Here is a 12,473-nt window from a genome sequence, read left to right on the forward strand (position 1 = left end):
AGAGTGCAGCATGGGATATGTAAAGGATAGTGCAGCATGGTATATGTACAGGTAGAGTGCAGCATGGTATATGTACAGGTAGAATGCAGCATGGTATATGTACAGATAGAGTGCAGCATGGTATTTGTACAGGTAGAATGCAGCATGGTATATGTACAGGTAGAGTGCAGCATGGTATATGTACAGGTAGAGTGCAGCATGGTATATGTACAGGTAGAGTGCAGCTTGGTATATGTACAGGTAGAGTGCAGCATGGTATATGTACAAATAGAGTGCAGCATGGTATATGTACAGATAGAGTGCAGCATGGTATATGTACAGGTAGAGTGCAGCATGGTATATGTACAGGTAGAGTGCAGCATGGTATATGTGCAGGTAGAGTGCATCATGGTATATGTACAGGTAGAGTGCAGCATGGTATATGTACAGGTAGAGTGCATCATGGTATATGTGCAGGTAGAGTGCAGCATGGTATATGTACAGGTAGAGTGCAGCATGGTATATGTACAAATAGAGTGCAGCATGGGATATGTACAGGTAGAGTGCAGCATGGGATATGTAAAGGATAGTGCAGCATGGTATATGTACAGGTAGAGTGCAGCATGGTATATGTACAGGTAGAATGCAGCATGGTATATGTACAGATAGAGTGCAGCATGGTATATGTACAGATAGAATGCAGCATGTTATATGTACAGGTAGAGTGCAGCATGGTATATGTACAGGTAGAGTGCAGCATGGTATATGTACAGGTAGAGTGCAGCATGGTATATGTACAGATAGAGTGCAGCATGGTATATGTACAGGTAGAGAGCATCATGGTATATGTACAGGTAGAGTGCAGCATGGGATATGTAAAGGATAGTGCAGCATGGTATATGTACAGGTAGAGTGCAGCATGGTATATGTACAGGTAGAGTGCAGCATGGTACATGTACAGGTAGAATGCAGCATGGTACATGTACAGGTAGAGTGCAGCATGGTATATGTACAGGTAGAATGCAGCATGGTATATGTACAGATAGAGTGCAGCATGGTATATGTACAGGTAGAATGCAGCATGGTATATGTACAGGTAGAGTGCAGCATGGTATATGTACAGGTAGAATGCAGCATGGTATATGTACAGATAGAGTGCAGCATGGTATATGTACAGGTAGAATGCAGCATGGTATATGTACAGGTAGAGTGCAGCATGGTATATGTACAGGTAGAGTGCAGCATGGTATATGTACAGGTAGAGTGCAGCATGGTATATGTACAGGTAGAGTGCAGCATGGTATATGTACAGGTAGAGAGCATCATGGTATATGTACAGGTAGAGTGCAGCATGGGATATGTAAAGGATAGTGCAGCATGGTATATGTACAGGTAGAGTGCAGCATGGTATATGTACAGGTAGAGTGCAGCATGGTATATGTACAGGTAGAATGCAGCATGGTACATGTACAGGTAGAGTTCAGCATGGTATATGTACAGGTAGAGAGCATCATGGTATATGTACAGGTAGAGTGCAGCATGGGATATGTAAAGGATAGTGCAGCATGGTATATGTACAGGTAGAGTGCAGCATGGTATATGTACAGGTAGAGTGCAGCATGGTATATGTACAGGTAGAGTGCAGCATGGTATATGTACAGGTAGAATGCAGCATGGTATATGTACAGGTAGAGAGCATCATGGTATATGTACAGGTAGAGTGCAGCATGGTATATGTACAGGTAGAGTGCAGCATGGGATATGTAAAGGATAGTGCAGCATGGTATATGTACAGGTAGAATGCAGCATGGTATATGTACAGGTAGAGTGCAGCATGGTATATGTACAGGTAGAGTGCAGCATGGTATATGTACAGGTAGAGAGCATCATGGTATATGTACAGGTAGAGTGCAGCATGGTATATGTACAGGTAGAGTGCAGCATGGGATATGTAAAGGATAGTGCAGCATGGTATATGTACAGGTAGAGTGCAGCATGGTATATGTACAGGTAGAGAGCATCATGGTATATGTACAGGTAGAGTGCAGCATGGGATATGTAAAGGATAGTGCAGCATGGTATATGTACAGGTAGAGTGCAGCATGGTATATGTACAGGTAGAGTGCAGCATGGTATATGTACAGGTAGAATGCAGCATGGTATATGTACAGGTAGAGTGCAGCATGGGATATGTACAGGTAGAATGCAGCATGGTATATGTACAGGTAGAGTGCAGCATGGGATATGTACAGGTAGAGTGCAGCATGGTATATGTACAGGTAGAGTGCAGCATGGTATATGTACAGGTAGAGAGCATCATGGTATATGTACAGGTAGAGTGCAGCATGGGATATGTAAAGGATAGTGCAGCATGGTATATGTACAGGTAGAGTGCAGCATGGTATATGTACAGGTAGAGTGCAGCATGGTATATGTACAGGTAGAATGCAGCATGGTATATGTACAGGTAGAGTGCAGCATGGTATATGTACAGGTAGAATGCAGCATGGTATATGTACAGGTAGAGTGCAGCATGGGATATGTACAGGTAGAGTGCAGCATGGTATATGTACAGGTAGAGTGCAGCATGGTATATGTACAGGTAGAGAGCATCATGGTATATGTACAGGTAGAGTGCAGCATGGTATATGTACAGGTAGAGTGCAGCATGGGATATGTAAAGGATAGTGCAGCATGGTATATGTACAGGTAGAGTGCAGCATGGTATATGTACAGGTAGAGTGCAGCATGGTATATGTACAGGTAGAGTGCAGCATGGTATATGTACAGGTAGAGTGCAGCATGGTATATGTACAGGTAGAGTGCAGCATGGTATATGTACAGGTAGAGTGCAGCATGGGATATGTACAGGTAGAGTGCAGCATGGGATATGTACAGGTAGAGTGCAGCATGGTATATGTACAGGTAGAGAGCATCATGGTATATGTACAGGTAGAGTGCAGCATGGTATATGTACAGGTAGAGTGCAGCATGGGATATGTAAAGGATAGTGCAGCATGGTATATGTACAGGTAGAGTGCAGCATGGTATATGTACAGGTAGAGTGCAGCATGGTATATGTACAGGTAGAGTGCAGCATGGGATATGTACAGGTAGAGTGCAGCATGGTATATGTACAGGTAGAGTGCAGCATGGTATATGTACAGGTAGAGAGCATCATGGTATATGTACAGGTAGAGTGCAGCATGGTATATGTACAGGTAGAGTGCAGCATGGGATATGTAAAGGATAGTGCAGCATGGTATATGTACAGGTAGAGTGCAGCATGGTATATGTACAGGTAGAGTGCAGCATGGTATATGTACAGGTAGAGTGCAGCATGGTATATGTACAGGTAGAGTGCAGCATGGTATATGTACAGGTAGAGTGCAGCATGGTATATGTACAGGTAGAGTGCAGCATGGTATATGTACAGGTAGAGTGCAGCATGGTATATGTACAGGTAGAGTGCAGCATGGTATATGTACAGGTAGAGTGCAGCATGGGATATGTACAGGTAGAGTGCAGCATGGTATATGTACAGGTAGAGTGCAGCATGGGATATGTACAGGTAGAGTGCAGCATGGGATATGTACAGGTAGAGTGCAGCATGGTATATGTACAGGTAGAGTGCAGCATGGTATATGTACAGGTAGAGTGCAGCATGGTATATGTACAGGTAGAGTGCAGCATGGGATATGTACAGGTAGAGTGCAGCATGGGATATGTACAGGTAGAGTGCAGCATGGTATATGTACAGGTAGAGAGCATCATGGTATATGTACAGGTAGAGTGCAGCATGGTATATGTACAGGTAGAGTGCAGCATGGGATATGTAAAGGATAGTGCAGCATGGTATATGTACAGGTAGAGTGCAGCATGGTATATGTACAGGTAGAGTGCAGCATGGGATATGTACAGGTAGAGTGCAGCATGGTATATGTACAGGTAGAGTGCAGTTTAGCCCATGCAGTATAATAGAGAGCAGTACGGTAAAGTTTAGTCTTGTTCAGACATCAGGTTTTTTTTCACATTTGAGAAAAACAGTGCTAGTTTCATAAGTGCTTTACTTAGTCCAATTTTCTCATATGTGAAAAAAAGTTTCTCCTATCTAAATCAATAAAAAAAAACAGACTGCACTCGAATGGCATCTGAGCGCTGTCTGATCACAGGTACGAGCGCTATCTGTGAAAAACATTTACAGCACTTGTCTGCGAAGAAATGCAGTGTGAACGAGCCCTTACTTTGATAATGAATAAGACGTAAATAAAAAAATACCTATAGAAAACATTTTACTCCATAAAAAGGCAAATGATGAATTGACTCCTATGACTGCGCTAGTACACGCCGCATTTCATTAAGTATTTCTTTAAATTATACGAATCACTTGTCGTCATCGATAACACAATCCGCTAAACATTTCCGACACCTTTCTACGTCTTCATCTCTGAAGATTTCTCCTCCTTAGACAACCTGTGATGTTTGTAAACGTCCAATTCCCGCCGGGGGGCATCAGTTCCGGTCCACGTCTGCCATATGGAAGCTGTCAGTCGTGTGGTGTCTCTACTAATGAACAGCCACCGGTAGAATCAATTTAGTAATTGCACAATAACACCGTTTGAGAAGTAATTACAGATGGAGTCGTCAGCGGAGCCCGAAAAGCTTCCTGTCATGCTGTAATTTCTGTAAACTATGCCTTTAATTATTTACATTTTATGTTCCATTGATTTTATGTGAGCAGAGAATTTAAGTGAAAGAAGAAATATCTGGTCCTTTCCATAAATACATTTCTCACTTAACGTTTATAACGAAAAGACACCTGTGGAATAGGCTCTACCAGAGCCACAGTCTATGTTTCCAGCCCAGGAGAAGTTCTTGGCTCTGATACATTTGTATATTATTTTATTATGTTACTTTGTCTTCTTTTAGTATCACTTTGCTTTATTTATGTAAATATCCTCATGGTTAAGGGAATCTTGAGGACATGTGTGCTTCCTTAACCTTTAATGAATTTTGTTAGAATAACAAAACTTTAAATTAACTTTTTAGTAATTTTGTCCTGCATGAAAAGTTAGGAAATTTTGCAAATATTTTTTTAGGAGATAACTCTTAATTTCTGTAAAAAAAATTAGAATGTTGGTGACTTCCAAACCCCGGCATTTCCCAATTGATTCACCTGCATTTTGCTACATTGATATCATGTACTCCTTTAGAGTACAGATGATGGCAGTGATGGGTCAGCACCGGTATCCTCCTCTGAAGGTTGTGCCCATCGGAACATTCTCCTGCAGAAGCCATATCCCCAGAGTTAGGGCTCATTCGTACGAGTGCCATCTGTGAAAATCGTACCTGTGAGAGTTCACATGTCCGTTATTTTCTGCTGACCGAGTGATCTGCAGAAAACTGTCGAGACATGTCCGACTTTCAAAATCGGATATGCAAGTCAATGGGTCCATGAAAAAAAAATCGACGACGCTCAGGTGACATCCAAATGCGGTCCGATTTTTACAGACTATTAGAATGGAGAAGGTGGAGAAACTCTTTTTTAATTTATGTCTCCATGCAAGAAAAATGGCCCACACTTGGACCACACTCGGACCATGCTTGGACCACAATTGGGCAACACTTGGACCACGCTTGGACCACACTCGGCACATGCTTGTACCACACTCGGGTCACACTCGGGCAACACTCGGGCCATGGTTGGACCACACTCGGACCATGCTTTGACCACACTTGGGACATGCATGGACCACACTCGGGTCACACTCGGGCCATGCTTGGACCATACTCGGACCATGCTTGGACCACACTTGGGTCACACTTGGGCAATACTCGGGCCATGCTTGGACCACACTCGGGCAACACTCGAGCCATGCTTGGGCCACACTCGGACCATGCTTGGACCACACTTGGGCCATGCTCGGACCACACTCGGACCATGCTTGGACCACACTTGGGCAACACTCGGGCTTTGCTTGGACCATACTCGGGCAACACTTGGGCCATGCTTGGGCCACACTCGGACCATGCTTGGACTACACTCGGGCCATGCTTGAACCACACTCGGACCATGCTTGGACCACACTTGGGCAACACTCGGGCCATACTTGGACCACACTCGGACCATGCTATGGACCACACTCAGGCAACACTCAGGCCATGCTTGGACCACACACTGATCAGACAATTGGTCCATTTTTCTTGTACGTGGAAAAATTGGATGTGTGAATGAACCCTTAATGAGATGCTGACCCTTTCACTGCCATCTTCTTTACTCCAAATGTGTACACTCTGATATCCATGCAGATGAAGGCAGTCAATCCGGGGCTTGGAAGACACTTGCATGCAATTTTTTTTCACAGGAATGAAGACAAATTCCTTAATTAAGTGATTTAAAAAGTTTCCTACCTTTCCATGCTGATAATAATAAAGTATTAATAATACATGTTTAGTTACTAGCAAAACCCAGGCGCTGCATATCACATCACAACTAAAGGACGGCCTCATACAGACATACACAGCATAAACAATTCTTCACAGAGTATTACAAAATTGTGGATTTTTTAAAAATCAGGTTATCTTGCTCTACAAATCTTTGAGTCTATTGAGTCAAAAGCTAAGGATTCGGAATGATACATCTGAGATACTAAATGACTTACGTTAATCGAAAATGTACAGAATCCATCAAAAATGGCCAAAATCTGAAGCTGACACTCAGATTATTGTCACGGATAGATGTGCAGTGGAGGAGCGTAATCTGTAGAAAATCCATAATTTATTAATATTAAGGCTAAGTTCACACTAGGCGTTTTTTTAAATATTTTTTTCTGCAGCAAAACTTGATCTCTTGGCAGGAAAGAAGCTGCAGAAATAAAGCAGATTTTCCTTGCTTTTTTTGCTGCAGTTTTTGTGCATTTTTTTGTGTTTTTGGCATGCTAGATTTGTATCTTGTGCATGCTGATACAGATAAGTGTTGAAAAAAAGTCCTATTGTACAGAATCAGGTTTTGCCACAAAAAAAAAAAAACGCAAAAAAACCTGACACCTGCGTTTTTGTTGCAGATTTTCAGCATTTTTTCCCCACCCACTCATGTCAATCTGTGAAAAAACATGAAAGAAGTAACAAAGTGACACGCTCTATGTCCAAAAAAACATGCAAAGCACAAACTGCTGAGGACAAAAGAAAGACAATGTGTGTGCGTGAGATTTCTGAAGTCTCATAGGCTTTGCTGGTACTGTAAAAAGCAACTGAATATTTGCGTAAAAAAAGCATAAAAAAAGCTGTCTTTACTAATGATGGCAAGCAGAACTGTGAATGCAGCTCTGAAGTATAATACAGGCAGTGAGAATCAGCACAAGTAATGTCATGAATTTGCATAGATTATATCTGTATTAGTTAAAAGTTTAATTACGCTTGATAAACCCGATTGGATTTTTGCAATGTTTTATGCCGTTTTTTCATGATTGTTGATTATTCTATTAAATTGTGAAGAAATCACTGATGATTATTAATAGCAATGGATGAAAGTATCGCAGAATACAGAGCTACTGTAGTGTTTAGCACCGCAGATAAAGTTTCAGCCTGCTCTATATTACAGCCTCTGGCAGTGTCCTCACAAGAGCGCAGGTCGGACAGGTTTTACCGGGCAAAATGTGACTTCTCATTTACATAATAGAAAGAAAGTGCAGGGCACTCCCTGTGCCAGGCGGTAGAATAATCCAGGGCAGCCTCACATGACCAGAACATGCTGTTTCAGGACTCTGATTTATACAGCAAAGTCAGCGTAAGGTTATGTTGACACATACAAACTGATGTGGATCTGTGGGGAAAAAAAATCCTCAGCAAAATCTACAAAAATCTGTTGCGGATTTTGATGCAGATTTTCTGCTTATTTCACATTTGATGATATCCGCAATGCAAATCTGTAACAAAAGTTAACCTTTTTGGAGATTTGAAATCTGCACATCCAGTTCCACAGAGAGAGGAAATAAATACGACGTCAGGGAGTCAGGGCGCTACTTTTCTGTCCTTATTGTTTTGTCTTCTGATTTATCCAAGTTGTTACTCATCCAATGCTAATCTGCCAAACAGAGCAGTGCAGGGGATATAATCCCTAGTATCTGTCCTCTCCATGGTTGCCATATATTACTTTCCATTAAAGGGGATGTCTGAGACTTTAATATTGATGGCCTATCCTCCGTGTAAACTGGGGATGTGCTGATAACAATATGCACGTTGCATGGGGACCGAATAATTATTATGTTCTTATACAGTTTGTGCTTGACTTTATGAATGGACCATTAAAGGGGTTGTCCGGGACTATAACACCACCGATGGCCTATTCTTAGGATAGGTCATCAATGTCTGATCGGCCAGGTGTCGCACCGCTTTCCCCAGTGTCGACAGTTATGGAGCTGCACAGCTCCATCCATGGAATAGTGGCGCGGCTGGGTACTGCACTTCCACTCTTTATTGATTTGAATAGGCGATTGATGTGCAGTACCTGACCACGGCCACTATACAGTTGGTGGAGCTGTGCCGCTCCATACCTGAGCAGTTTCAACCAATGCTGACACCAGGAACATCTGATCGACGGGGGTATCGGTTGTCACCCCTTCCACTGATCCTAAGGAAAGGCCATCAGTGTTAAAGTCCTATACATCCTCTTTAAACAATCGCTGATCAGCTGGTATATAGTTGATCATGATCATTAATGGGCATAAATCGGCCTCAGTTAGTGGTCCTCTACTGGAAGGTAAAGGTGACTTCATCAGCTCTACAATGTAAAACCCGCAACAGGCTACAGATCACTTTAGAAGGCCTGGGTAAAGATATATAGATACTTATAGCATAACCCTCTCCCAACAGAGTATCACACAATATATATTTTTTAAACTTGCCATTTCTCGCCAATCATTATGGGATATGCCAATCAATAAGGAAAGTTAAGTAAGGAGACCTCTGTATGAAGATAAGGGGGCTAGAGAGGTTGCGGCCACCGAGGGAGGATGGCCCCAATTTTTAACAAACAGCTAAACAGGTCATTCGCAATCTATTTGCGTTTTTTATGTCTGTTGTTGTTGCTGTTTTTGTTGTTGGACATCACGTTGGAAACCCGTGAAATGCGAATCAGGTCAGTGCTGGATCCTCGCCGGCTGAAACTTTAGATTTCGAAGGAGTTAACTAGTTTGTCTTGAATTACTGAGTATAATATAGAAAGGAGGCAAAGTGACATGAAAGGCTGCGCGGTGGCGCTGAGCTTCCTGTGCCCCTCAGCTTCCTGTGCCCCTCAGCTTTCTGTGCCCCTCAGCTTCCTGCGCCCCTCAGCTTCCTGCGCCCCTCAGCTTTCTGTGCTCCTCAGCTTTCTGTGCCCCTCAGCTTCCTGTGCCCCTCAGCTTCCTGCGCCCCTCAGCTTTCTGCGCCCCTCAGCTTCCTGCGCCCCTCAGCTTTCTGCGCCCCTCAGCTTCCTGCGCCCCTCAGCTTTCTGTGCCCCTCAGCTTTCTGTGCCCCTCAGCTTCCTGTGCCCCTCAGCTTCCTGCGCCCCTCAGCTTCCTGCGCCCCTCAGCTTTCTGCGCCCCTCAGCTTCCTGTGCCCCTCAGCTTTCTGTGCTCCTCAGCTTTCTGTGCTCCTCAGCTTCCTGTGCTCCCCAGCTTCCTGTGCCTCTCAGCTTTCTGTGCCCCTCAGCTTCCTGTGCCCCTCAGCTTCCTGTGCCCCTCAGCTTTCTGTGCCCCTCAGCTTTCTGTGCCCCTCAGCTTCCTGTGCCCCTCAGCTTTCTGTGCCCCTCAGCTTCCTGTGCTCCTCAGCTTTCTGTGCTCCTCAGCTTCCTGTGCTCCCCAGCTTTCTGTGCCCCTCAGCTTTCTGTGCCCCTCAGCTTCCTGTGCCCCTCAGCTTTCTGCGCCCCTCAGCTTCCTACGCCCCTCAACTTTCTGCGCCCCTCAGCTTTCTGCGCCCCTTAGCTTTCTGGGCCCCTCAGCTTTCTGGGCCCCTCAGCTTCCTACGCCCCTCAACTTTCTGCGCCCCTCAGCTTTCTGCGCCCCTCAGCTTTCTGGGCCCCTCAGCTTTCTGCGCCCCTCAGCTTCCTGCGCCCCTCAACTTTCTGCGCCCCTCAGCTTTCTGCGCCCCTCAGCTTCCTGTGCCCCTCAGCTTCCTGTGCCCCTCAGCTTTCTGTGCCCCTCAGCTTCCTGCGCCCCTCAGCTTCCTGCGCCCCTCAGCTTTCTGTGCTCCTCAGCTTTCTGTGCCCCTCAGCTTCCTGTGCCCCTCAGCTTCCTGCGCCCCTCAGCTTTCTGCGCCCCTCAGCTTCCTGCGCCCCTCAGCTTTCTGCGCCCCTCAGCTTCCTGCGCCCCTCAGCTTTCTGCGCCCCTCAGCTTTCTGTGCCCCTCAGCTTCCTGTGCCCCTCAGCTTCCTGTGCCCCTCAGCTTCCTGCGCCCCTCAGCTTCCTGCGCCCCTCAGCTTTCTGCGCCCCTCAGCTTCCTGTGCCCCTCAGCTTTCTGTGCTCCTCAGCTTTCTGTGCTCCTCAGCTTCCTGTGCTCCCCAGCTTTCTGTGCCTCTCAGCTTTCTGTGCCCCTCAGCTTCCTGTGCCCCTCAGCTTCCTGTGCCCCTCAGCTTTCTGTGCCCCTCAGCTTTCTGTGCCCCTCAGCTTCCTGTGCCCCTCAGCTTTCTGTGCCCCTCAGCTTCCTGTGCTCCTCAGCTTTCTGTGCTCCCCAGCTTCCTGTGCTCCCCAGCTTTCTGTGCCCCTCAGCTTTCTGTGCCCCTCAGCTTCCTGTGCCCCTCAGCTTTCTGCGCCCCTCAGCTTCCTACGCCCCTCAACTTTCTGCGCCCCTCAGCTTTCTGCGCCCCTCAGCTTTCTGGGCCCCTCAGCTTTCTGGGCCCCTCAGCTTCCCGTGCCCCTCAGCTTTCTGTGCCCCTCAGCTTCCTGTGCCCCTCAGCTTTCTGTGCCCCTCAGCTTTCTGCGCCCCTCAGCTTTCTGCGCCCCTCAGCTTTCTGGGCCCCTCAGCTTTCTGTGCCCCTCAGCTTTCTGGGCCCCTCAGCTTTCTGAGCCTTTCAGCTTTCTGGGCCCCTCAGCTTTCTGAGCCCCTCAGCTTTCTGGGCCACTCAGCTTTCTGGGCCCCTCAGCTTTCTGGGCCCCTCAGCTTTCTGGGCCTTTCAGTTTTCTGGGCCCCTCAGCTTTCTGAGCCTTTCAGCTTTCTGTGCCCCTCAGCTTTCTGGGCCCCTCAGCTTCCCGTGCCCCTCAGCTTTCTGTGCCCCTCAGCTTTCTGTGCCCCTCAGCTTCCTGTGCCCCTCAGCTTTCTGCGCCCCTCAGCTTCCTGCGCCCCTCAGCTTTCTGCGCCCCTCAGCTTTCTGCGCCCCTCAGCTTTCTGTGCCCCTCAGCTTCCTGTGCCCCTCAGCTTTCTGTGCCCCTCAGCTTCCCGTGCCCCTCAGCTTTCTGCGCCCCTCAGCTTTCTGCTCCCCTCAGCTTCCTGTGCCCCTCAGCTTTCTGTGCCCCTCAGCTTCCTGCGCCCCTCAGCTTTCTGCGCCCCTCAGCTTTCTGGGCCCCTCAGCTTTCTGGGCCCCTCAGCTTTCTGGGCCCCTCAGCTTTCTGAGCCTTTCAGCTTTCTGGGCCCCTCAGCTTTCTGAGCCTTTCAGCTTTCTGTGCCCCTCAGCTTTCTGAGCCCCTCAGCTTTCTGGGCCACTCAGCTTTCTGAGCCCCTCAGCTTTCTGGGCCCCTCAGCTTTCTGGGCCCCTCAGCTTTCTGGGCCCCTCAGCTTTCTGAGCCTTTCAGCTTTCTGTGCCCCACCGCTTTCTGGGCCCCTCAGCTTTCTGTGCCTTTCAGCTTTCTGGGCCCCTCAGCTTTCTGAGCCTTTCAGCTTTCTGGGCCCCTCAGCTTTCTGGGTCTTTCAGCTTTCTGTGCCCCTCAGCTTTCTGAGCCCCTCAGCTTTCTGGGCCCCTCAGCTTTCTGGGCCCCTCAGCTTTCTGGGCCCCTCAGCTTTCTGAGCCTTTCAGCTTTCTAGGCCCCTCAGCTTTCTGAGCCTTTCAGCTTTCTGTGCCCCTCAGCTTTCTGAGCCCCTCAGCTTTCTGGGCCCCTCAGCTTTCTGGGCCTCTCAGCTTTCTGTGCCTTTCAGCTTTCTGGGCCCCTCAGCTTTCTGCGCTCCTCAGCTTCCTGGGCCCCTCAGCTTTCTGGGCCCCTCAGCTTTCTGTGCCCCTCAGCTTTCTGCGCCCCTCAGCTTTCTGAGCCCCTCAGCTTTCTGCGCCCCTCAGCTTTCTGGGCCCCTCAGCTTTCTGAGCCCCTCAGCTTTCTGCGCCCCTCAGCTTTCTGGGCCCCTCAGCTTTCTGAGCCCCTCAGCTTTCTGGTCCCCTCAGCTTTCTGAGCCTTTCAGCTTTCTGTGCCCCTCAGTTTTCTGGGCCCCTCAGCTTTCTGAGCCCCTCAGCTTTCTGCGCCCCTCAGCTTTCTGAGCCCCTCAGCTTTCTGCGCCCCTCAGCTTCCTGCGCCCCTCAGCTTTCTGTGCCCCTCAGCT

The 12,473-nt window shown here is 47.4% G+C and overlaps 1 protein-coding gene across 10 annotated transcripts in view; it reads left to right on the forward strand.

Moving 5' to 3' along the window:
• KIAA1217 (KIAA1217 ortholog) overlaps positions 1–12,473 on the forward strand; it is a 514,478-nt gene that overhangs the window by 185,585 nt on the left and 316,420 nt on the right. The gene's annotated exons all lie outside the window — the stretch shown is intronic.

Source organism: Ranitomeya imitator, chromosome 6, assembly GCF_032444005.1.
Source record: "Ranitomeya imitator isolate aRanImi1 chromosome 6, aRanImi1.pri, whole genome shotgun sequence".
NCBI lineage: Eukaryota > Metazoa > Chordata > Amphibia > Anura > Dendrobatidae > Ranitomeya > Ranitomeya imitator.